General features: G+C 40.5%; 1 pseudogene; it reads right to left on the bottom strand.

The window, feature by feature from the left end:
- LOC144367610 (mitochondrial calcium uniporter regulator 1-like) overlaps nt 1–15898 on the bottom strand; it is a 44814-nt pseudogene extending 28916 nt beyond the window's left edge.
- Between the last annotated feature and the right edge of the window lie 10555 nt (nt 15899–26453).

Genomic DNA, 26453 nt, shown 5'->3' with positions numbered 1-26453 from the left:
CTATATAGCTCAGGGGCAGAGTGCTTGCCTTGCATGTGTGAGGCACTGGGTTCCATCTTCAGCACCACATAAAAATAAATAAATAAAATAAAGCCATGCTGTCCATCTACAACTACAAAAAAAAAAAAAAAAGAAAGAAAAAAACCCACCATATCCTATATTTATTGACTTTCATCTAAGTGTATGTTCTCCAGCATTGATCAAAATTCTCTGACTCAAGTTCAGGGATTTTATCTTTCCATGGAGCTAATTATGGAGCTTAATTATGGGTGACTGATATGAAAACCTTGAGGTTCTAACAGAGAGCCACTTCTGGGGAAAACTGTCTGGTATATGGTGGCCTCCCTGGAAAGGCACCCTCAGAAGGAGTAGGTGAAATGAAATGTCCACAATAGTACAGCAACTCTTGGAGGAAGGAAGCTTTCCTACATTCCTGGACTTGAACCTTGCCTCAATTAGCAAGAGTTTTTACAGGCGCCGTAGAAGCATATTAACCTTGTGACCCCATGACCAGCTCAGAAGTGTGCTCCCTCCCCCACACTCCCTGCTTCTGTGGGCGACTGGCTTCATCCCTTAATACCCAACGTGACATGAAATATGTAAAACAGTAACCAAATCACTGACACCAGATGTGATGCCAAATGCTCAGCTCTACCCAAACAGCTGAATCGGGGCTGCCGGCCACACTCCAGCTTCCGGACCTGGGAAAAAACAGCTCTGTAGGGGGTCTTCTGGGGCTGAGGCTGCAGCTGTCACCTGGCAGCTCTACTCAGGGAGCCCTGCCTTTCTGGGCCTGCCAGGTTGTGGCTATGTGGGACGGTGACCCCCAAGAGGTTCCCATTTCAGCTGCTGTCCTTTTGTGTTCTCAGTTGTTCTCCAGTGTTTGTAGCCTCCTGAGAGAACTCCCCAGCTGCTCCAGAAAGGACCCCACACACGCTTCCTCCTCATTCCGTTTTGCTGAGAAGTCAGATCCACTCCCCAATCATCGCATCATCCATCTTATCAAGATACTAATGTATTTAAGAGGCTTCTTTGTCCCCTTAGATGTCACTAAATGCCCACTGCACAGCAGTACAGCTGTGTCATCTGGGCATCCTCAGCATTGTCCATCAGCCCCCAGAACGTGATGGAGTAGAGGCTTTGTTCACTCTGCACAGCTGCCTTTCCGTGACACATAGAAGGAGGTGCGTTGCCACCCGAGTCCCCCAGATGCACTGTAAGTGGCATTTGAGGGAGTTTGATGGAACAGTCAGAGTAAGTACTTGAATTTAATGAGATTCATTCTTCATTTGTTCCCACTCACTGCAAGATGGTTTTACATTTAACAGAATTATAATGCCATAACACTCCATTTTAATCACAGCCAATGGCAGCTGGCACCCCAATGCACAGCACCAACTTTTTGTTAATGATAAGCAATTCGCATATATTTAATCCCTATTGAAGGATAGGAGTACAGTAGTCATTTGGCTTGTGTTTGTCTGATTTAAACATTAGCAAGGCAATAGCAAGGGCCCAGTTGTCACCATCTACTATCCTTTGCTACTTCCCAGGTCCTAAAAGCCCTACAGACTTATAAAGCCCCATGGAACCTCAGGGAGCCTAAGCTTCTGAGAAGAGTCCAGAACTTTACTACTAATACTTTCACAAACAGACTTCTTACACTTGTATGTCCTTTGGAATCAAACCATGAATCAAACTATGGCAAGATACTTACAGGTAGAATATGAAGAGATTTCATTCATTCACTATCCATTCAATAAAAATTCAGATAATAGGGCTAGGGATGGAACTCAGTGGTGAAGCACTTACCTAGCATGTGCAAGGCTCTGGGTTTAATCCCCAGCAACCTCACCCCCACCCCCAGAGAAAAAAAGAAAGAAAGAAAGAAAGAAAGAAAGGAAATAATTCAAGTAATAATAAAGAAACAAAGTTGAGGAATATCTTAAGGCGATAAGAATCATGAAGAGACACCCATAAAGAAGAATGAGCCAGGGACATGGTAGTGCGTGCTTATAATCCCAGTGACCAGAAGATTGAGGCAAGAGGATCATATGTTTGAGACCAGAGTCAGCAATGTAGAGAGACCCTGTCTCAAAATAAAAATAGGGGAAAAAAAGAGAGAGAGAAACGTCTAGAGATGTAACTCAGTGGCATCCTGGTTTAATCCACAGTACCCCCCCCCAAAAAAAAAAAAAAACTAAAAGGAATGAAATCATGTTATTTGTAGATAAATGGATAGAACCAGAAATTATCAAGCCAGACTCAGACAAAGATTGCATGCTTTCTCTCGTCTCTAGAATCTAGCAGGGTGAAAAAAAAAAATGACATGAATGTAAAAGGGAAATTACTAGTGAAGAGAGAGGAGGAGATCAGGGGCAAAGGGAAAAGGAGGTGACAGATGAGTAATGAAGAGTAGAAATGATCCAAATATGTAATATTCATGTATGAATGTGACACAACGAAACCTTCTATTCTGTACAATTAATATGCACTGATTAAAAAAAGAATCATGAAGGGGGCTGGAGTTATGGCTCAGTGGTAAAACACTTGCCTTCCACGTGTAGGGCACTGGTTTTGATCCTCAGCACCACATAAATAAATAAAATAAAGATATTGTGTCCATCTAAAAATTTAGAAAAAAAAAAGAATCATGAAAAGAAATTAATTTTGGTCAAAGGAATATTGGAGACTAGAGATGTGGATCAATGGTCAGTATATGTATAAGGGACAGGGTTCAATCACAGCACAAAAAAATTTTTAAAAAACTTTTTAAAAAAAGACTGTTGAAGCATGTTGCTTGCATGTTGTCTGGCTGATATGAGACACTGAGGAGAAGGTGGGATGTAGAACTAGCCACAGTGATACTTGGAGGAAGTGTTCCATCAAAAAAGACAATCCCAGGGGTCCAAAGACAGGAACATGCTTGGAATGTTTGAGAAACAGCAAAGATGCTGGTAGTTGGAGACGCAAGGAAGGGAAGATTATAAGAGAAAAGTTCAGAGAAAGATCAGGAGCCAAATGACTTGGGTCTTGTAGCCAACACTAGGGTGTGGGCTATTGCTGCGCTGAATGAGAAGCCAATCGTGTTTTAAGCAGAAGAGAGACGTTTCCTAATTAGGTTTTAATGGGCTTGCTCAGCTTCTGTGCTGTGAATAGACTATTGGGAGAAAGGGCAAAAATGGGAAGAGCTGTCAGGAGGTATATAAGTCTGCTCAGGTGCCACAATAAGATACCAAGACTGGTAACTTAAACAACAGAAATGTATTTCCTTTGAGTTCTGAAGACTGAAAGTCCAATATCAAGGTCTTAGCAAGTTTTGTCTCCCCAAGGCCATTCTCCTTGGCATGTAGAGGGCCACCTTCTTTCTGTGTCCTCATGTGGCCTTTCCTCTGTGTGTTCTCACTCTTTGTGTCTCTTCCTCTTTCTATAAGGACAACAGTCCTACTGGATTGTGGCTCCATCCTTATAACCTTTAAAGGCCTCCTTACAGACCCCCATTTCCAAACAATCACTATGGATTAGGGGCATAACAGTTGAATTTTGGAAGGATACAATTCAGTCCATAACAGAAAAATCCCAGGAAGAGATGACCATGACACACCAAAGGAGATAGTGAGGAGCTGGACTTTGGCCCTTTTTCCGAAGATCCAATGAGATGGAATTAAGTTTGTTTCAGATTTCATGACATCAAGAATGAATGGAGGGCTGGGCTTGTAGCTCAGTGGTAAACACTTGCCTAGCATGGGTGAGGCACAGGGTTCGATCCTCAGCACCACATAAAAACAAATAAATAAAATAAAGGTTAAATTCATTAAAAAATAGCTTGTATCTTTAAAAAAAAAGCATGAATGGAAAAAACATACAAAATTTTGAACACTGGAAAAAAGAAGAGAAGTTGGATGTATAGAAGGTTTTTTGTTTAATATTCTGGTTTTTAGCTCCTTGAAACATGCCTGTAGTTTTTGAAATTCATAAGTATGATTTAAAAAGAATATAAAGGCATTTTGTTAGCTTTTTTATTAAGAATATATAGTTCTTAAAGAACCATTTATTTTTTATCAGTTTAGTTATTTTTTATTTATATATGACAGCAGAATGCATTACAATCCTTATTACATATATAGAGCACAATTTTTCGTATCTCTGGTAGTATACAAAGTATATTCACACCAATTCATGTCTTCATACATGTACTTTGGATAATGATGTCCATCACATTCCACCATCATTTCTAGCCCCATGCCCCTTCCCTTCACTTCCTATCCCTCTGCCCTATCTAGAATTCATCTATTCCTCCTATGCTCCCCCTCCCTACCCCACTGTGAATCAGCTTCCTTATATCAGAGAAAACATTCGGCATTTGTTTTTTGGGATTGGCTAACTTCACTTAGCATTATCTTCTTTGTTAGCTTTTTCGTTGAAGTATAATGTGCTTTCAGTGAAGCACATATTTTCAGTTCACAAAACTTAAATGTACAACAAATGAGTTTTGCCTCTGTACACATTCATGTAACCACCAGCCAAGTGGAGAAATGTAACTTTTACATTACACCAGAAGATTCTCTCATGCCCCAGCCCAAACAACAGCTCCCCAAAGGTAACCACTATTGACTCCAGCACCACAGATTGCTTTTATTTATACTTGAACTTCATGTAAATGGAATTAAGTGGTATGTTACTTTTGGTGTATATTTCACTTTTTTCACTCAATCATTATGTGTATGAGAATCATCCATGTTGCTGCATGCAGCTGAAGTTCATCCATTTTCATGGCTGAGTTATTATTTCATTATGTAAATAGATCAAAATCTATTTTCCACATGGAGATTTGTGTTGCTTTCATATTAAACTATTATGAATGTACTGATGTCCTTTCACTTATAATGGAGTTACACCCTGATAAGCCCATGATAAGATGAACATATCCTTAGTCAAAAATGCTTCCAATATACATAACCTACTGACCACCATAGCTTGGCAACACTGTCCATGTATCAGTTGTTTACCCTTGCCTGGGAGCTGCAGATCATTGCTGCTGTCCAGCACCATGAGAGAGAACTGTACTGCATATTGCTAACAAGGAAAAAGATCAAATTTTAAAACTTGAAGTATGGTTTCTACTGAATGAGTATCTCTTTTGCACCATCCTAGGGTCAAAAAGTCATAAGTCAAATATCATTATAAGTCAGGGGGCATTTATAAGGATAATTGCAATAAACATTCCTATGTATGTCTTTGTTGGGCTCATTAGGAAAAATATTTCTTCCCAGCCAATATCAGAGAGTTCTCCCTGAAAAAAAGTAGATGCTTTTCCTTTTTCCATTCAGGCTCCTGGTCAAAACAGACAAATAATTCAGGCATGATCACTTCCAGAGTTGTGCTGAAGTCCATTCATACTGGTTCAGGAAAGACCATTGTTAAGTTTGAAGGAATTTGTCAATTGATTGAAAAGCACACAGATCATGTGAAAAGTTGATTTAGGAAAATTTTAGTTAAATCCAAAAAATAAATAAAAGAGGAGAGATGACTTCCAAACTCATTTGATGAGGCAACCAAAACTCTTGTTATGAAAGCCAAAGACATTACGAAAATACTACTGCCAATACGCCTGATGACTATTTATACAAAAATCCTTAACAAAACTCCAGCAAACCGAATTCAACAGCACATTTAAAGAATTGTACAAAATAGCCAGGTGGGATATTTTCCTGGAATGCAAGTATGGTTCAACATATGAAAATCCATATACATATTTTTACATACGCTCATGCACTTATAAGCCAAATGAAGGGAAAAGAACTTATGATAAATTCCATTGATGCCTAAAAAACACTTGGGGAAAAAATCCAACATCATTTCATAATAACAACACTCAACAAACTAGGAATCAAAGAAAACCACTTCCAGTAGTCAACTACAGAAACAGAAGTAAAATGGGAATAGCAAGGGGATGAAAGAAAGGAAAACCAGAAGTTGTTAATGGCTGTAGAGTTTTAGTTTTGCAAGCTGAAAAGTTCTGGAGATTACTTGCACAACAATGGGAATGTACTTAACCCCACTGAACTGTAAACTTAAAAATTACTTGTGTTATATTTTATGTTATATGTATTTTACCACAAATTTAAAATTTTTAATTATATGAATTATATTTAAAACAAAGGTAATAATCAAAACTCATCACTTCCTGAAGCTAGCCAATCCCTAAAAAACAAATGCCAAATGTCTTCTTTGATATAATGAGAGCAACTAAGAACAGAGCAGGGAGGAAGAGCAGGAAGAAAAGATTAACATTAAACAGAGTCATGAGGTGGAAGGGAAAGGGAGAGAAAAGGGAAATTGCATGGAAATGGAAGGAGACCCTCATTGTTATACAAAATTACATATAAGAGGTTGTGAGGGTAATGGGAAAAAATAAGGAGAGACATGAATTACAGTAGATGGGGTAGAGAGAGAAGATGGGAGGGGAAGGGAGGGGGGATAGTAGAGGATAGGAAAGGTAGCAGAATACAATGGTTACTATTATGGCATTATGTAAAAATGTGGATGTGTAACCAATGTGATTCTGCAATCTTTGTAATGTTTTGAATAACCAATAAAAAAAAACTCATCACTTCCTAATTATTCTATTTTCTATGCTTTGATGTTGTTATATTTTCTTATATCCATATTATGGAAATATATGTAATAGTATGTGAGTACACTTTATAGGTTGAAATCATCATAGTGGTGGCAGCATTTATACCATGAAAATTGGCCAATACTGCAAATCAGAGTTTTATTTGATTTATTGTCGATGTTTAAGAAAGTGATAGGAGGGCTGGGGATGTGCTCAAGCATTAATGTGCTCAAGCATTAACGTGCTCGCCTGGCATGCGTGGGGCTCTGGGTTCGATCCTCAGCACCACATAAAAATAAAATAAAGATGTTGTGAACACCGAAAACTGAAAAATAAATATTAAAAGAAAATTCTCTCTCTCTCTCTCTCTCTCTCTCTCTCTCTCTCTCTCTCTCTCTCTCTCTCTCTCTCTCTTAAAAAAAAAGAAAAGAAAGTGATAGGAATAAAAAGCAATGTCAATATCAAAAATTTTTTTTTCCAGTTTTCAAAAGCCATTATCCATTTCAGCAAATAGGTTGCTCAAGTCGTTGAATGAATGACTGAAGTTCTGGCATGTGTCTCCATTGTTTCACTTTCATCTGGCTTTTAAAGGAAAAGTAGCACTTTTGATGGTCCCACACCTATTTATCAGTTGTAACCTATCAACACAGTGGTTTGACAGAAATCAATGAAAGGCTTCTGCAAGAATTAGTGATTTGGAATTTATAGTAAAAATGGTAAATATTGAAAAAATTTGTATATTTCACTATTAATAGTAAATTGTGTGCTACATACCCTTCTTTTCAGTAAGGTTTATAATAAACCACATATACAAAAACGGTTTTTCCCCAGAGAGTTTGTAACCAGTTCTTGACCAGCACACCCTGCTTACCCCTGTGCTGTGGTGTGGGAGGGGGATGAGGGCTAAGGCTGAACTATTTTGCTCTTCAGTGTCCTCTCTCAGGGAGGGGCCCGGGGTGTGGCTCAGTGATAAAGTCTTGGTCTAGCATGCTCCAGGTCCTGGGTTCCATCCCCAGCACTGAAAAAAGGAAAATAAAATAAATAAAACAATGGTGTCTCCTTCTGAGACTCAGACTGCTTGTCTATAGAAAATAATGCATAATTATGGCTATGGTCACAAATGTTGCTTTCTCTCTTTGAGACACAAAGGACTTCCCCACTACTGCATCGAGCAGCTGGGATTACAGGCCTGCGCCACCTCGCCTGGCCTGAACACATTCTTTGAGCAAACTTTCCAAGTTTAATAGATTTGCAACATGCCCTCTTTTGAATACATGCATTGTAGGCACAAAGTTGTGGCAACCCCACTTTTCATAATTCTTGATCAGGAATAAGCTGAATAATGGAGCAATTCTGCTGGCCTATTTGTGGCCATGTGTGTGGCATGAAGCAGATTTGAATTCAACTAACTGTGGCTATTTTTTGGTTGCATGTGCATAAAGAAAGCAAAGAGCAAATGTTACCATTTTCCTGACTTGGCCCATGTGGTGGTTGTCTAAGTTCTGAGTAACCTAGAGCAGCAAGGGTAATTCCAATGTTCAGGAATATTCAAGGCCAGCTTTGCCCCTCTACTTGTCCTGCCATTGAATCCTGCTACAGTTTTAGTACCAGGGACACCTCATTTGAAGATATATCAAAAGCAGTGTTATGGCTCATGTGTCTTAGGAATATGCAACCAAGGAATGAAGTAGATCTACTATCTTCATTTTACCATGAAGGGACCTGAGGTAGATGGTGGTGATGACAATGATGACTAACAATTAAGCCCTCTTAATGGCTCCCAGAGAGGGGACCACCAGCCATCGGTGTCCAAGGTAAACAGGCTCTATCCTCATCTCCAGGGCCTTCTGTGGCCTCTGTTCCCAACCACCTCTCTGATCACATTGGCTCCATTTGTTAATTAATTAACTTCTAATAGGAAATAATTTTTTTTCCAAATGAATAAATAAGCAAAGCCTACAGAGTGATGAGGAAAACAGATATTAAACAATCACATAAATGAATATGATTACAACACGTGATAAAGGCTATCTCAATAAAGTAAAGCCTGTCTGGGGATTGGATGAGAGTGGGTAGGGACAAATTTCTGACATTTAAACTGAGACCTGAAGGATGTGAAACAGCTGGCCAGGCAAAGAATGTGGGGAAAGAGAGTCCTAGGCATGGGGGAACGGGATGTGCAAAGACCCTGAGGTGGGGAGGGCATGGTAAGTTGAGGAACCAGGAGGAGACTGCAGTGGCTCTAGTATGATTAACAGACAGAGAGTGGCTCAAGAGGACACTGCATATGTAGGAAGACAAGACATTAGGGCCTTGGTAATTGGTAAAGGGTTTGGGATTGCATTTTACACGAGGGGAATCTGTTGTTTTGAGGAGATTTTCATGATTAGATTTACTCTTGAATAGTTTTGAAAACCACTTATAGAGTAGATGGGGTGGAGTGGAGGGGAGAGGCCAAATGGCAGCCCAGTTAGCATGCTAATGGGATACTGCAGGCGAGAGATGATTTCTTGGACTCAAATTTTGGCTGTGGCTGGGGAACTGTAGTACAGCAAGCAGACGGGTGTGACATGGATTTGGGAAGTGGGACCAGTAGGACTGGTTAATGAACTGGAAAAGAGGGAGAGGAAAATGTTCAGAACAACTCCTACCATGACACCATGAGAACAATAGGATGACACAGAGGGCAGGTTGGGGAGGAGAGATAAGGAGCAGAATGTGGGACCTGTTACGACGGAATGTGCAGGAGACATGCAAGTCCAGGAGGCAGTTGTGTGAGCCTCGAGTTCAAGAAGGGACCTGGGAGCATATATTTGACTCTTGACATTATGCCAATAGCATCTGAAAATGATGAAGTAGACCTGGGAATGAGGGAGCTAGGAGAAGAGAAGTCAGCCTTGGAGGAAGCTGCCAACACACAGACCAGGAGGAGCAGCCAAGAGGTAGAAGGCTGTCTCCATGGAAACAGAGGGAGGGAGGCTGAAGGGAAGGAGGGGTGAACAAGGAGGGAACACCTCTGCCGATGGACATTTAAGAGAAGGACATTTAAGAGGAGAGTGGAGAAGAGTCCATCCAATTTGGGACAGTGGCTGTGACGTGGCTGGTGTGGAAATCCTATACAGAAGGGGGAAATGGTGGCAGTAGCCTCCATTTGTTTGTGAAGGGGAGGGCTGAAGCTGGAAGGAGAGTCTTTTAAAGATGGAAGATAATACAGGGCATTTGGAATGCTGAGGGAAGTTGTCAAGGATGCACTTAAGCCCAGGATGAGGGCTTGACTTATCTGTGAGAGCCTGCTCTAATCCCAGCCCTGTCACTAACGGATGTGATATCCTGGCCAAGGAGATGGAATCTGATTAAAGTGCCGCGGTACTGGGGCATAGTGCTGTGGCAGGTGCACTGGTCACCGAGGCCTTAACCTCACATTTGACTTGTACTTCCCCCTCATCCCCTGCCCTCTCAGCTGCCAATTCCCATTTCCCATTTTCTTTTTTTTTTTTTTTGGAGAGTGGGGTGGGTACCCAGGATTGAACTCAGGGGCATTCAACCACTGAGCCACATCTCCAGCCCTAATTTGTATTTTATTTAGAGACAGAGCTTCACTGAGTGGCTTAGGACCTTGCTTCTGCTGAGGCTGGCTTTGAACTCATGATCCTCCTGCTCTGCCTCATAAGCCACTGGGATTACAGGCATGTGCCACTGTGCCTGGCACAATTCCCATTTTCAATGTGTCTCATCAAAAGCACATTCCCTATCCCCCTGGTTCCCTGCTGTCATCTTAAGCCTGGGTAATGTAAAAGCCTCCACAGGTCTCTAGGAGGCCTCTAATTTCTCTCCAAGCAGGCACGTTTCCTGCATCTAAAGCTCAGCTCTAATCACCTCACCAGTATAGCAATGAGAGGCACATCCTTTTGACTAAATTTCCCCATTTGTAAAAGTGGTAAGACACTAATATAGAAATCCTGAATTCAGCTGAAATATATGCATTATCTACTGCCAACAGGAAAAAAAACTAGCGTGTTAGTCAGCGTTCTGTTGGTGGGTCAGAAATCAACTGAGAAATCAACTTAAAAGAAGAAAAGATTTACTTTGGCTCACCGTTTCAGAGGTTTCATTCAAACCATGGCTGGTTGACTCTCTTGCTTTGGAGCCTGTTGTGAAGCAGAACATCATGGTGAGGAATATGTGGTGGTAAAAAGCTGCTGACCTCATGGTGACTGGGAAACAAAGTAAGAGGGAAAAAAAAAAGAGGTTTGGGTCCCAATATTCCCTTGAAGGTATGCCCCGAGTGACTTAACTTTTTCCCACCAGGTCCCACCTCCTGAGAGTTCCATCTCGAGCTGGTGACCAGACTTTTAGCATATGGGTCTTTGCATTACATTTAAGATCCAAATAACAGCTGGTAAATCTTTATGGTTGAAAGCAAACAACAGCAATAAAAACTAACTTAGCTCATTAGGAAAAGTATATCCCACAAGAATCTTGGCTTCTTATAAGATTTCAAGGAGAAAGTGGGACCCTGACTGTTGGAATATCTGTTGAGAAAGAGTGACAGAGGGAGAGAGAGAGGTTGAGACCTAGATTATTGAAACTTTCAGATTAAAAATCTGCATTTCTTCCCATTTTTCCAGATCCTCCCTCTTGTTTATATACCCATGTCCTATTTTGTTTTTCTTTCACACCAAATATTAAAAATGAACAGAGAGAGAAGAGAGATGATTCCATTCCCGAGGCTTCTGACATCTGTTTGTCACTTTGTTCTTCATGAGAACTGACCGGCTGACTCTAGATAGTTAGTTGTCAAGAAAAAGAGCTAAGTTCCCCCACGGTTTCACCCAGCAGGCAGTGAAGTAAAAGAGTTACCCAGGCCAAAGATGACAGTTCACTTCACCTAGGGGGATTGGCTGCAAATTAAACATTGTGGTGAAAAGAGGATCCTTCTCTTAACAAAATATGTTGAATGGAAACCAATATTTAAATAACAGATCCATTTCTATGACAAAGTAATTAGTCTTTAAATTTTCAAAATGTTCTGCTCTTTTTCTTTCTTTCCAGGGCTCGGGATGCAACTCAAGGCTTGACATGTGCCAGGAAAGCGCTCTACCACTGAGTTACATTCCCAGCCTCAGGGGCTGCTCATGGAGTGCTGATGTCCTGTGCTCCAGAAGCAGGGCTGCCTGTGAACTGCCCATAGAGGGATGCGGGCAGCATGGTGAAGACCTGGGCTCAGTAGCACTGTGATCTAGAGAGCCTCTTTTGAAAACTTGAGCTCTGTGCTGTTTTCCATTTTCAGGACTTTGAAAATGTGCTCAGCATTTTTTACAGAAAACAGACAAGATGACTCCAGGCTATGAGTGATACCACTCGGGATAATTATTCCTAATGGCCTCTCAGATGCTTTGGGGCTTGTCCCAGACAATGCATTTAGTAAGACTTATTACATCGTCAGCCACACACCAGAGTCTTCTTTAAAATGTAATTCTAGAGATAATTTTTCATCTAATTTAAATCATTTAAAGTGTTTAAGTAATAAACACTTTATTAAGAGGTAGGTAGCAATAACAATGTCATGAAGAAATATGATAAGACCTTTTCAGTAGCTCAGCTGACATATGTTTATTTAGGGACATGAGTGATGGCAGCCATATGCATGAAGAGTATTGGCATAACTGGTAACAGTAGTTGTAATAATAAGGCTCCAATTGAATAATTTATCTTTTCATTAAAAAGATTTAAATAAAATAATTTAAAATTTAGATTAGATATATTTATATGTTTGTGTATATTTATATGAGGAGAAAAAGATGAATGTAAACCTAATTTTTAAAAAGTTGTCTGTCACTGGGTTAATATAGCAGATTGAGGACATGTTTCTTTGAGTGAAAAAATGTAAATTCTGAATATCCAAGTTAAGGAATATAAAACTTTGTCCATCACAGACAAGATTTACACACACACACACACACACACACACACACACACACACACACACACACACATATACTCTCCCTCTCTCTCTCTCTCTCTCTCTCTCTTCTGGTAAGGAGTATTAAAATGAGGCTCCATGTTTTTCTTTATATACTTCTAAAGTTTTATTATTTTTATCCTAGCCCCTATTTTTAAAAGATGCTGTATATTTTGAAATAATGATTTTTTGTGTGTGTACTTGGGAGGGAACCCAGAGGCACCTAACAACTGAGCCACATTCCCAGCCCTTTTTTATATTTTATTTAAAGATGAGGTCTTGCTAAATTGCTTTAGGGAGGGCCTCACTAAATTGGTGAGTCTGACTTTGAACTCTCAATCCTCCTGCCTCAGCCTCCAGAGCCTCTGGGATTACAGGCATGCACCACTATGCCCAGCAATCATGAGATTTCAAAAGTGGCATTTTATATTTATCTTTTAAATTGAGATCATTTGATAAAGGATTGGAAGACAAAAGAAATAAAGAAAAGTGAGGAAAAAAGAATCTAAAGTAAAAATAAGGTTGATTGTGGAGTGTTTGAGCAACTTTGGAGAACATTTAGAAGAATTCTACAACAATTTGAAAATTCAGTTATAAAATGTCCTTAACAATCAATGATTTAGAACCAACTTCTACAGAATCACATACAGGCCACTTTAGTTTTAGTCATTCTGGCAAATGTTTAAAGAAATATGTAACTCATATTTTGAGACTTAATTGGACTGAAAAGTAACACTGGTGTATGTGTAATTCTGTGCTCATTGAATCAGAGTCTAAAACTGCTCAGGAGCATGTAGCACTAGCGCTGCTGGCAGCCATCTTGCTGCCATCTGGAGTTTACAAATGAAGCCAACAGAGATTCATCGTTTGCTCAAGTCATTTGAGACTATGAATCAAGTCAGACTGGATATTTCCATTATTTAAGTCAATTACCACTCCCCCCTTTTTGTGTGTGTTTAAATAAATAAATAGTTCAGTTGTCCCATTGCCAAAAAGAAAGTGCCTTGACTTGTTGGCTTTCTGTGTTACATTTATGGTGTTCTTGTAAAGGTAAAGTGTACAGGCATCTCCCAAACACCACCACTTTTCTCCCTTCAGGAGTGACCTCGTGTTGCCCTCTTTCTCTCTCGACTCTGAGTCATCTCTAAGTACCTCTATCTCCCAGTTCATTGGACCACCCCATTCTCTTTATTCTTCAACACAGACAAGGAACTTGAGGAAAACTCTATTCCTGTTACTGGTGTCCGGAGGCTATCATGAAAAAGGTGATAAATATTCAAGTCAGCCTGACTTGTGCCTATGGTGGATATTACTAATAAATCTTTCTCCTCCAGTGAACCTAGAAAGTTTTTTCATTTAGTGTTCCAGGGAAGCCATTATAAATTAATTATCAGGAACATGAAAATGAAAATTTATTGTCCACCCTTCATTTGGTTTAGATACCCACTGCATGGTGTCACAGACAGTCCTCATTAAGTGCCTTTCCCTTTGTGATTGGGACTCAGACCTTGATGACAACTCAATTCATCTACCAGCTCCAACCAGTTAATTTATCAAGAGGTATCATCTGGGCTTGAGTCTAGAACCTCATTTCTCTCCTCTCTCTGGTCCTAGGAAGTATTGTTTTCTTGTTGCCCTATCCATTGGAGGAGCAATATTGTTGAGTCTGTGTGGCATGCCAGACAGTGGCGGTTTGCTCATTTTCTTTATATTTCAGCCCTATTCTAATGTGCCTCCCTTTCTGAAGCTAGAATAGGAAAGGACATTTCACAAGCTCCCAAGTAGCTAAGGTTCTGCATGAGAGTTAGATTCTGCTAATTAGATGAACATGCAAGACTTGGATTTAGAAATGAGTTCAGTAGGAGGAAAGGCGGGGCGTGAGGGTTCCAACTTGTGGGGGTGCACTGTGGTTGAGTCAGGGTGCTTCTGCACCAGCAGTTCTGCCAGTTCAGCAGATGGCATGCTGATGCACCCCTGGCACCCACTGCTTGATTGTGGCCTTAGGGGCTGGAATCTTAGCATAGAGTCTGCTTCTTCCATCCTCAAACCTTTCCTTCATCCATCCAATATCCTGTCATAAACCACTTTCAGCTGATACCACAATTAAAAGTGGTGGATGCAGGTTGCAGTCCTGGGACACTTCCCAACAACCTGTCCATTGGCCATTGATTTCTTCCATCTGATATCGCCCCACTCTTACTAATCTGTTGACCTGCAAAGTCTAAAAATGCTGATCCACACCAGATAATCTAGTATTCAATAAATAAAAAACAAAATATGGGGATGGCTCAGTAATAGAGCATTTGCCTAGAAGGTACACTGCAATATATAGATATAGATATAGATATAGATATAGATATAGATATAGATATAGATATAGATATAGATATATATGTATTCTGTTTTACATTTATGATGTTCTTATAAAGGTAAAGTGTATAGACATCTTCCAAACACCATATACAAATACAAATATATATATTCTTCTATATTAAATTTATCTCTAGCTACTGAAGACTTATCATATATATATATCTGAATATAGAAGAATACAGATGGCTATTTAAGTGACTTATTTTGATTACTTCAGAGAATTGTTTCTTTTAAAAATGGGAAAACTGCTGGATGCAGTAGCACACGCTTGTAATCCCAGTGGCTCTGGAGGCTGAGGCAGGAGGATTGCGAGTTAAAGCCAGCCTCAGCAAAAGCGAGGTGCCAGGCAACTCAGTGAGACCCTGTTTCTAAATAAAATATTAAATAGGTTTCTGGATATGGCTCAGTGGTTGAGTGCCCCTGAGTTCAATCCTGGGTACCAAAAAAAAAAAAAACAGGAAAATTAATTTGGAGCATAGGAAGAAAATTAAAATAATAAATATAATTTTAAATATCCATAAAAATGGCTCCTAAGCATGCTGAATATTTCTGTTGAGAAATTTTTTTCTCACTGCATTTCTAACCAATATATGACCACTCTCTCCCCTCAAACCATTCAGGAGATGCTAGTAGACATGATATCAGGATTTAGGAAGCATTATTTTCAGAGACAATGTTCTTAATTCATAAGACAACTTCAACATAATAAACACTCATTGATAGAAAGCCAGTGCTCTGAAAGAGTTTAGTGAGAAGAGATGTTTTCTTCTGATAAACATTTTAAAAGGAGGATGAAGAGGAAGTGGGGAAAGTACCTTTACCTGATAAACACCTTCCAAAGCCAAAGGGTCAAAGTCAACATCAGCAGTGATAATGCCTGTGGATAGTTTGTACACTTGATGTGATGTGATGAGAACAGCACTGACCTTCCTCCGAAAATCCATAACCCTAGCTTAATCATGAGAAAAACACACAAATCACAGTAGAAGGGCATTCTACAGACACCTGGCTGTAGAAACCTTTCAGATCATTAAAAAAAAAAAAAAGGAAAGTCTGAACAACTGTCACAGCCGAGAGGAGTCTAAAGAGACATGAGGCGATATGTGGTGGTATCCTGATGGGATTCTGGGATAGAAAAAGGACTCTAGTTCAAAAATAAAAGACTCAGGAGCTGGAGGTGTAGCTCAGTGGCTGAGAACATGCTTAGCATGCATGAAGCCCTGGGTTCAATTCCTCTCACCACAAACAAACAAATAAGAGGAAATCTGAGTATGGACTTTAGTTGATAATAATATGTCAATATTGGTTCATCATTTCTGACAAGTATCCCATCCTGAAATAAGATGGAATATTAGAGGAAATTGGGTATGAATTATATGGAACTTTCTGTTTGTCACCATAATAATTTTGTTATTTAGATGAAATCTAAATTTCATCTAAATAAAAAGTTCATTGAGAGGGAGAAAAGAGGCTTATAGCTGTTGCCATAAAAGAAAACTTACCCAGAAGGTCAGGATAATCCAGTGCTTGAATGTTCAAACTTGGAGCAACTGGCTGTTATCTTTTATTTCATTTTTGTAACTAAGACAAGCCTGAAGAAGATTGACGATGCCTTGAAAGTTTCCAAGGAGTATTTCAGTGATTTTATAAAATGTAGCCATGGAATTCAATTGCATTGCTCATTAATTCTGATGCACGGGTTGCTTGGTGATAATGGTATATCCCAGTGTACTTTCCATCAATGTTTATGCCTATCAATCATGTTCTTTTATTTCTTTTATAATTATTGTCAGTAGGCTTTAAATGGAAATGTGCACACACAAAATTTTAATGGATAAAATAGCACATTGCCTCTCATAACATTTCTATGCACACTCAATGGAAACTGGAGGGATTGTATGAAGGTTTTCTCACTATGGTACCTTTTCAAAATTTGGCCAAGGAAAATAACACTAACAGTATAATGAGGTACATATGCGTATTGTGCCTCATTGTGTGAAACCAGGACACAAGGACTCACAGATTTGGGGATCTTAATTCATTCAATAATCACAAAACACTAGAATTTTTATCATTTTAGTCTCTCCCCAACTCTCTAGACTTACAATGATGAAGACTGACCATATCTCTAAAGGCTTGTAGTAATGCACATAAAGAAATAAAAAAAGGAAAATATTACTTTTATTCTACCTTGAAAAGGTACAATATTTCAAAACTTAAAAATTCTAGCCAGCAGTTGGGCACAGTAGCACATGCCTATAATCTGAGCGACTTGGAAGGCTGAGGCAGGAGGACTGCAAGTTCAAGATCAGCCTCAGCAACTCAGCTAGGCCCTAAACAACTTAGCAAGATCCTGTCTCAAAATAAAAAACAAAAAGGACTGGGGATGTCAATGGTTAAGGACCACTGGGTTCAATCCCTAGCACTGTAAATAAATAAATAGATAGATAGATAGTATGCCAGCACAAGACCCTGAGTTCAATCTCCAACACCACCACCAAAAATAAATAAAAAAATAAATAAATAAATAAATAAATAAAAATCCAGCCAGCAGAAACAGGATTGGGGAGACAGCTGGAATTTTTTTTCCAGAAACTGTAGTTGGAAAAAAAAAAAAAACACACTTGAAGACAAGGTCAGTCTGCAGCTGTTAGACCAGCCTTGCCGGAAATAGGATCAGCTAGAGTGCAGAGCATGAAAATCCTTTAGGAATAGGGTCAGAAAAGAGGGAAGGAGCCAAGAAGGGACAGCCATCTATTTGATCTGTACCATTTGACAGAGCATGCTGGGCATGTTAGGTTCATTATCCCACAAGATCTATAAAATAGGTATCCTTTATGTCTTAGGAAACAGATGCATAGAGGTTAAGTTGAAAAGAATCAATTGCTCATAAGGCACAAAGCCAAGAATCAAACCTTGGTGCATTTGAGTCCAGTCTAAAACTAAAAGCTATATAATCCTTACCTTATTGGTGTGTACTGTGCTATGACCTGAATGTGGGTCCTCAGTAATCACAATAATAATTTGCTGTAAAGGATTTCTGTAACTTTTTTCAAGTACTTTTTCTATCTACAGTTTTTATTTTTGTGCAGTTTGTACAGGGTGATGTCAATAGGCACTAACTACTAAACTGAATCCTACGTTTCCATCTCTGCCAACTCTCTTGTCCTAAAGCCTGAAGTCTCTAACGGGCCTTCTGGAGGCCTGAACATGGGTGAACTGATTTTTAAAGCAAGGCATTGAGCAAGATTCAGACAGTAATTACCTCCCAGGTAATTGCTCAACTCTTGTGTGGTGCCTCGCAAGCCCAGTCTCCAGATATATAGGTACGTGCAGAGTGAAGAGTCTTGACATGATGGGATCTGCCACTGCCTGCATAGACTCCTGCCACCCCAAAGGGGATGATTGGAAGATAACTGGATGGGCCATGCCAGAGTTTTGTGATCTCACATGGACACAGCCCTAGAGAGTTAGAACCAAAAGATCTTAACAGGCTCTGACATTTACACAAGATTGTTTTGAAAGTTTGGAATGAATCTATAGATAGAGCACTGAGAAACATGAATGTTAACTATGACTATGTAAAGTTGAACGTACCCTTCGAGGGAAAGGAGAGGCAGAGAGAGGTAGAGAGAGATGGAACAAGGTCCTGTTTTGTTTCACAGAGGCCTTCTGAGCTGTTTGATATTTTAACCAGGTTGTATGCAACAAGATTAGGTACATACTAAAAGACATTTACAAATCATTTCTGACCCCCAGAGTTCAGTGGCAAAGGACAGAGAGCAACACTGGCTTTTAGCATATAAGGGATTGTATTTGAAGGTGCCATATAAGCATTGATTATACGTTTTTCTTAATCCTTTCCTGCTATTTAAAGTTTAAATAATTAGCTATTTACCAACCTGTCTCAGAAAGTTCTAAGGCAAGGTATAGTTATCAAGAGAAGCACTTCTGAAGGGTAAACTGAAATCACTCAGAATCAGACCTTGTAGTCAAGGGCTGGCAGGAGCCAAGTTCAGTGACCAGGCTCTCCATAACGAGTTCTCCACCAAATAGGGGTATGGGGGTAGTGTAGATTTGTCACAACCGGCACTTATTTTTTGGCCTCACAGGATGAAGAAACCAGGAATAATTCCTATGTGGAAGCAAGCAGGTTCAGGGCAGACTCAGTTCAGCTTGCCTGGTCAAGGTGCCTCTTGTGGACAGTTGGGTAGTCACCCCCCTCTTTGTTAGAATACTTTTTTTTTTTTTTTAAGAATACTTTTTATGACCTTAGATCATTTTAGATTTGTTTTGTAGAAGGCTTTTCCTGGAGAGGGGATTCTAAAGCAAAAATGTCAGAAGTCTCTGCAGGAGACGTTAGGACACAGTGTTCTAATAACAATTTTTGGCTGCAGCCTGTGAGCTGTCAGGCATCCTCCTGGGGCTCAGGGTGAAGTTCCTGAACAGAGGAAGAAGCCCTGAAAGGACATTGCTTGCTGCAGGTATCCAGGGAAAGTGCTCGCCGCACACCCAAGAGGGGCACTGGGAAGACATCATACCTGCAGCTATAATTTTCCTTTTTCTACAGGTGAATCCATGGGAGACTACTGAGACTGTTAGAAACCCATATGTTCTTTCTTTCTTTCTTTTTTTGGATAATTTTTTAAATATTTATTTTTTAGTTATAGTTGGACACAATACCTTTATTTTATTTATTTATTTTTATGTGGTGCTGAGGGCCTAGCACATGCTAGACAAGCACTCTACCTGTGAGCCACAACCCCAGCCCCCATACATTGTTTCTTCAAGGGCTATTCCAACAGCAGAAGAATAGATACTTCTCAGGCTCCTTTGGAAGCCTTTTCAGTCACCAAGTGGAAGGTAAAGGTTGAGTTTTTGTTTTCCAAAAGGACTCAAGTATCTCAATTAATTTGTCTTTTTTATTTTTTGGATACTGAGAATTGAACTCAGGAGTACTCAACCACTGAGCCACATCCCCAGCCCTATTTTGTATTTTATTTAGAGACAGGGTCTCACTGAATTGCTTGGTGCCTCGCCTTTGCTGAGGCTGGCTTTGAAATCACCATCTTCCTGCCTCAGCCTCCTAAGCTGCTGGGATTACAGGTGTGCACCACCACGCCCAGCCTAATTTGTCTTTAAAAGCATCCTTTACTATGCCAACCTTTACTTTTTAAAAATACTATTATAATGTTACTTTTTCCTTGAGGTTTATAAATGCAGAATTCAAAATGTTTTTTTCTTGATAGATTTTTTTTTCCTACAATGAGGACTATGCAGTTCAGGGTGACCCTATGATTTAAGCTGTCTGGATTTAGTGAGCTGTGGGGCTTCTTAAAAGAGAGATTATTCTTTTAAGAGCAAAAGTATTCACTTAAAGAGAGTTATGCCAACCAATATCAAAGAACACTTTAGTAAAAAAGATCATGTTTTCTCAAAAATGTAAAGAAAGAGTCATTCATTCAACAAATACTTATAGGGCACCACTCTGTGGCAGATGCTTTTTTCAGCCTGGGAATACTGTACAGAACCTATGCTTGCTTTCTTTTCTTTTTTCTTTCTTTCTTTTTTTTTTTTCAGTGCTGGAGGTGCAACCCAGAGTCTCCCACTTTCTAGGCAAGCACTCTACCACTGAGCTACACCCCCAGCCTGTTTTCATATTCCAGTGACAGAAGATAGTTAACAAACATTCAAGAAAACTATACACAATTGCACAATGTTCAATGATAACAGAGCTGTGGAAGAAAACAAAGCAGGGAAAGAGGTTATGTGTGGTGGTGAGTGGGGAGGTTGCAATTCCAAATAGGGTAGTCACGAAGGCATCGCTGAGAGCATGACATTTGAGCCAAGACCTGAAACTGGGAGGAACACGGGCATGTGCAAATCTATACAAGGAACTATGGGAAGGCCAACGTGATAAGAATAGAACACGGGAAGACAGAGCCGTCAAGGTGGTGACGACAGGTGGTAATGTGGGGACAGGGCAGCATAGACAGGGTGTACAGGACCCTGAAGTGCATTTCATAAGGACGATGACTTTTCTCTGAGCAAAATGGGAAGCCAGTTCAAATTGTTCTAGCACAGAAATGACACACAATCTGTTTTAGCATGAAAAAACACTGCTCTGGCTGCTGTTTTGAGAATAAACTGGTGTTGGGAGTGGTATAATCCAAAGCAGGGAGAGCAGCCTGAAGGTTATTTCAACAAGCTAAGAAAGATCACAGCAGCTTGAATCATGTTGGTGATAAGTAATAGATAAAATCTGGGTGTATTTTGAAGACAGAGTCAACAGGATTTGCTGAGATTGAATGTAAGATGTGAAAGAAAACGGAGTCAAAGATGATGCTAGATGTTGGGTGGACTGTATTAGCTTGAACTGCCATAACAAAAGACCATTGACTCCATGATTTAAACAACAAAAGTTTATTTTGCACTGTTCTGGATGCTGGGAAGTCCAACATCAAGGTGCCAGCCAGCAGGGTCTATTTCTGGTGAGCTTTCTCTTTCTGATGTGCAGAGAATGATCCTCTTGTATCCTCATGTGATAAGAGAGAGCTCTGAGGTCTCTTCCTACTTTATAAAGGATACCAGTACCACTTTTATCAGATCAAGTCTCCACTATGATGACTTCTTTTTTAACTTAATCATCTCTTTAAAGGCCTTATCTCTAAATAAGGTCACTTGGGGGAGGTTAGGACTTCAACATATGCATCTCTGTGTGTTGAAGGAACACATCATTCAGTCTATAACAGCAACTCAATGAGAAGTTATGTGAGAAGTGAGTTTAGGGAGAAAGAGCAGGAGTTCCATGCCGGACACATGAGGTTGAAGATACTTGTTCAACAAGACAGTTGACCAGAAAATTTGGAACGAAAGCAACAGTTTTGCTTTTCGTGCCTGGAAATGTAAAACTGAGAGACATCAGCTCATTGGTAGCAAGGAGACTAGATGAGATCACCTAGTGAAGAGAAGAGGACCAATGGCCAGCCCTGAAGCAGACCACAGGCAGTTTTGGAGTGAGGAGGAACAACCCAGTGGACTTGAAAGGAGCAACCAGGGATGTAGAAAAACAACTAGGGGTGTGCAGCCTCCCAGAAGCCAATTGCTTTTTTTAGGGGGTGGGGAGAGCATTACCAGGGATTGAACTCAGAGGCATTCAACCACTGAGCCACATCCCCAGCCCTATTTTGTATTTTGTTTAGAGTCAGGGTCTCACTGAGTTGCTTAGCGCCTTACCATTGCTGAGGCTGGCTTTGAACTCGCAGTTCTCCTGCCTTAGCCTCCTGAGCCGCTGGGATTACAGGCATGTGCCACCACCATGCCTGACCCAGAAGCCAATTTCTGATAATTGTGTAAGGAAGAGGGGCTGATTGATTGTGCCAAGGGGTTTAGATGGGTCAAGAAAGAGGATTGAGAAGTGAGTCTCAAACTATCATCACGGTGGCAAAATACCTGAGAGAGTCAACTTAATAGACAGATGGTTTTGTTTTGGCTCATAGTTTCAGAGGTTTCAGTCCATGGCCATGTGGCCCTTGTTGCCTCTGGGCCTGCAGCAAGGAAGAACATCATGGTAGGAGTATGTAACAGAGGAAGATGTTCGCCCTCATGGAAGCCAGGAAGCAAAGAGAGACCGGAAAGGTTCAGTGTCCCAGGACCCTCTTTAAAGGCACACCCCCAATAACCTAACCTCCTTCCACTAGGCGCACCTCTTACAGGTTTCACTATGTCCCGATAGCACCACAGAACCTTTGGGGGACACTCAAAATCCAAACTATTGTGTGTATATACTGCTCCTAAAGGTCACTGGGCAACTTGAAAATGGTAATCTCATCGGGGGTAAAGCCTGACTGGAGAAGGCTCTGGAGAGAATGGTATGAGGTTCGTTGGAAATGGAGTCTATGTCAACATTTTCAGAGTTGTGCTACAAGTGAAGGAGAGAAACGATGCAGTCACTGAATGAGCTTGTGTGATGTCTCATTACTGTGACTAAAATATCTGACAAGAACAACTTAAAGAAGGAAAAGTTTATTTTGGGCTCATGGCTTCAGAGGTTCAGTGCATGGTTGGTTAATTCCATTGCTCTGGGCCTGATGATGGAAGAGGATGGTGAAGGAAAGTTTCTCAGCTTATGTCAGCTTATTCTCAGCCAGGAAGAAGAGAAGGGGCAGCGTGGGGGAGAGAAAGGAACCAGGAACAAGACATAATCTACAGGGGCACATCCCCAGTGACCTACCTCCTCCAGCCATGCCCCACTTGCCTAAGGTTACCACACAGTAGTCCATTCAAATTATTAATTCAAATGGATTAATCCACTGATGAGGTTACAGCTCTCATAATCTAATCACTTCACCTCCAAACATTCCTGCATTACCTAACACATCACATGAGCTTTTCTGGGGACACACTGTATCCAAATCATAACAATTCATGTGCCAAGGAGGAATTTTTTTGGTGAAGAAAAAAACACAACATGTTTACATGGGGGTAAATAAAAAGAGGGAAGAATGATATTGATAATTTACAATTTCTGATTTTTTTTTCTAGCTCATTAACTCATGTGTGTGTGTGTGTGTGTGTGTGTGTGTGTGTGTGTGTGTGTGTATGTGTGTGTGTGTCTTGCTGGTGATTAAACCCTGGACCTCATGCTTGCTAGCTAAGTGCTATATCACTGAACTACACCCACAGCCTAAAAGTTTCACTTAAAATACTGAAACTTGTTTAAGACAGAACTTGGCAACTAACATCTTCATCCTAAGTATAACTTTCCTTCCACTCCTTTTGAATGATGGTTAACTTTCATGGAGTTTTATCTGCCAGGGACCCTTCTGAATGCTCTACATCTATTAACTGACTTAATCCTCAAAACAACCCAGCAAAATATATCATATTATTGTCTTTACATTATGGGTGCAGAAGCTGAGAGCAGTTTAGGTAATTGTCCAAGTTCATACAGAAAGACCTGAAACAGCTCAAGTAAGTTAGTTTCTGAAATTCATTGTCTTAATCATCATTGACTCAGGGAAGAAATGGCTTTTATTTTTCAGGTATTCATGTTCCAAATTGCTATTTGCTTCTTCCACCTGTCTTTCAAGCCCCTCCATCCTTGTCACAGGATCAGCATATGTTAGTGTCTCCCAGTAGTACTTTGATATCAGGGCTACATGCTGATATGACTGATATACTACATACTGATATGACTGATATACTACATAGTGATATACTACATACTGATATGACTGATATACTACATAGTGATATACTACATACTGATATGACTGATATACTACATAGTGATATACTACATACTGATATGACTGCTCTTTATTCAGAAATGTCCTTGTTGCCTACTCTTTTTTAACCAGAAGATCCAAATCGTTCTGAGCCTTTATCACTGCAGTCTCTTCCCTATGTGATCTATGAATGAGGAAAACTAAATTTAGTCTTTCCCTTATGATCCCATACTATTCATATCTTGCTTCTGATACAAAACTTCAGTTATAAAAATTTCACCAAATACAAGGAAATATTTTCCCTGAAAGGCCTATCTTTCCTTCAGGATAAAGCATTTTAAAACACCCCAGCAGAACTTGAAAAGATGCCCCTTATTTGGGTGACTTCAGAGGCACAGGCAGCCAGGCACACACCTGCCCTGATCACAGGCTCACCACACAGCCTTGAAGAGGCTTTTCCCTCTCCCACCAAGGGCACTTGCTCTGAAGCCACCACCAAAGGTTGGCACACGGGTGCCGATGTTGTCAGTCCGCATCCAGGCCAACAGGGTTCCAGGAGAAGATAGGTCATATTGTGAAAGTAGCCATCATTTTAGTGCCTTTGACTTGATACTTCTTCCTCTGCTATTACTTCTGTATTCTGTTCATGGTGGTTTGTGATGCTGACCTCTCTCTCTCTCTCCCAGGATTCCAGTTGACAAAATCATGAAACATTTGTTGGCATTGATTCGGACGCCATCCAGCCCTCTGCAGCGAGCAGAGTTTCATTCCTCCTCAGTGAGCAGGGCCTCTTTTTCCTTGCCCTCTTATGCACCAGAATCAGGACAGGATCAGCAGAAAGAACCATGGGAGGAAACAAATATCCGGGGCCAGGTGGTCATAGATCTACCTCAGAATGGCTCAGGCTGACTCCCAAGGCCTATTCCTGGCCCCCAGCCCATGATGACAGAATCAGAATGGAAGGGGCAAGGACTAGCATCTCAATTCTCACCCTCGGTGATTCTAATACCAAGAAAGCTTTCTTCAAAGAAAACTGAAACCAGTGGTCTAGACTGTGCCTGAGGAGAAGTAAAAAGTAGGCTAGCCCACCTGCGGCCATTCCATCTCCAGAAGCAGCGAATGGGGAGCTGCCTGGTTCTTCTAAGTCTTGCTCCTCTTTCCCAAATCTGTGCCAGGTGTCTTGCATAGATATATGAAGTGTGCACATTTGAACACTTCTGCCATGTAATCTTAAAGCATAAAATGTTTCGAAATCATCTGGTTCAATCAGCTCTCTCAAATCTTTCATGAAATGTGGTACCGTCTAAGTAAACACTAAAATTCAATCTGGCCCAATTCTCTATCATGTAACAGATGAGAGCTCTTGAGGCCAAGAAAATTATGTCACTTGCTTTAGTCACTAAACCAACTAGTGGTGGAACCAGACCTAGGTTCCTAAAGATTTCTGTCTTCAGAGCTTTTTCTGATGTTCCAAACCAAAACAAACTTGACTGGCCAGGTTGTTGCCTATAGCTGGGCTCACTCCAGGTGTGGCTTTGCTCCTGCGGCTCGCTGAAAGAACTCTGGTATCACCATGGATGGCACCATTTATCAGATGTCTACCACATTACTTTATCTTGAGTGTTTTGCCTAGATTTTTCTTGATTTTCATCCCAGCTCTGCAAAGTTGTGTTATCTCTGTCTTACACGGGAAAGAAGTGAGGCTCAGAGGCGAAGTAAAAAGGTTAAGATCATATATTAGTGAATAGGGGAACTGAGAATGAGACTAAGATTTCACTCACTCCAAGCCTGGGTTGACTCCACCACATGACGAAGCCCACAGATTAGACAGTTTTCCATCAGTGTGACAAAATACCTGGGAAATACAACTTGAGGAAGAATTTATTTTGGCTCACAGTTTCGGAGGTTTCAGTCCATGGGCATCTGCTCCTTAGCCAGGTGCATGAGGTGAGCCAGAATTCAGGGTAGAAAGGCATGGCAGAAAAAAAGCTCATGGCACCCAGGAAACAGGGATGGGGTGGTGGGAGCATTGAGAACAAGAAATAGGGCCCCCAAGAGCACACTTCACAAGAACCCACCTAGGTCCCACCTTCTCCAGTTTTCACCACTTACCAAAAAGCTCACTCAGCTTTGAATCCATCAATGAATTAATTCACTGAAGAGGTCAGAGCCCTGATGACCCAATTGAAGACAGAATTAGGCAGGCAGACCCTATAGATGGGTAAATCGAGTTAGGCCAATCTTGAGTGAATCCCAGGAAGTTGGAGAC

The sequence above is a fragment of the Ictidomys tridecemlineatus genome, chromosome 10, assembly GCF_052094955.1.
Source record: "Ictidomys tridecemlineatus isolate mIctTri1 chromosome 10, mIctTri1.hap1, whole genome shotgun sequence".
In the NCBI taxonomy this organism is placed as follows: Eukaryota; Metazoa; Chordata; class Mammalia; order Rodentia; family Sciuridae; genus Ictidomys; species Ictidomys tridecemlineatus.
Note: the sequence above shows the minus strand (reverse complement) of the source record. Positions and strands in the feature narration are given on the sequence as shown.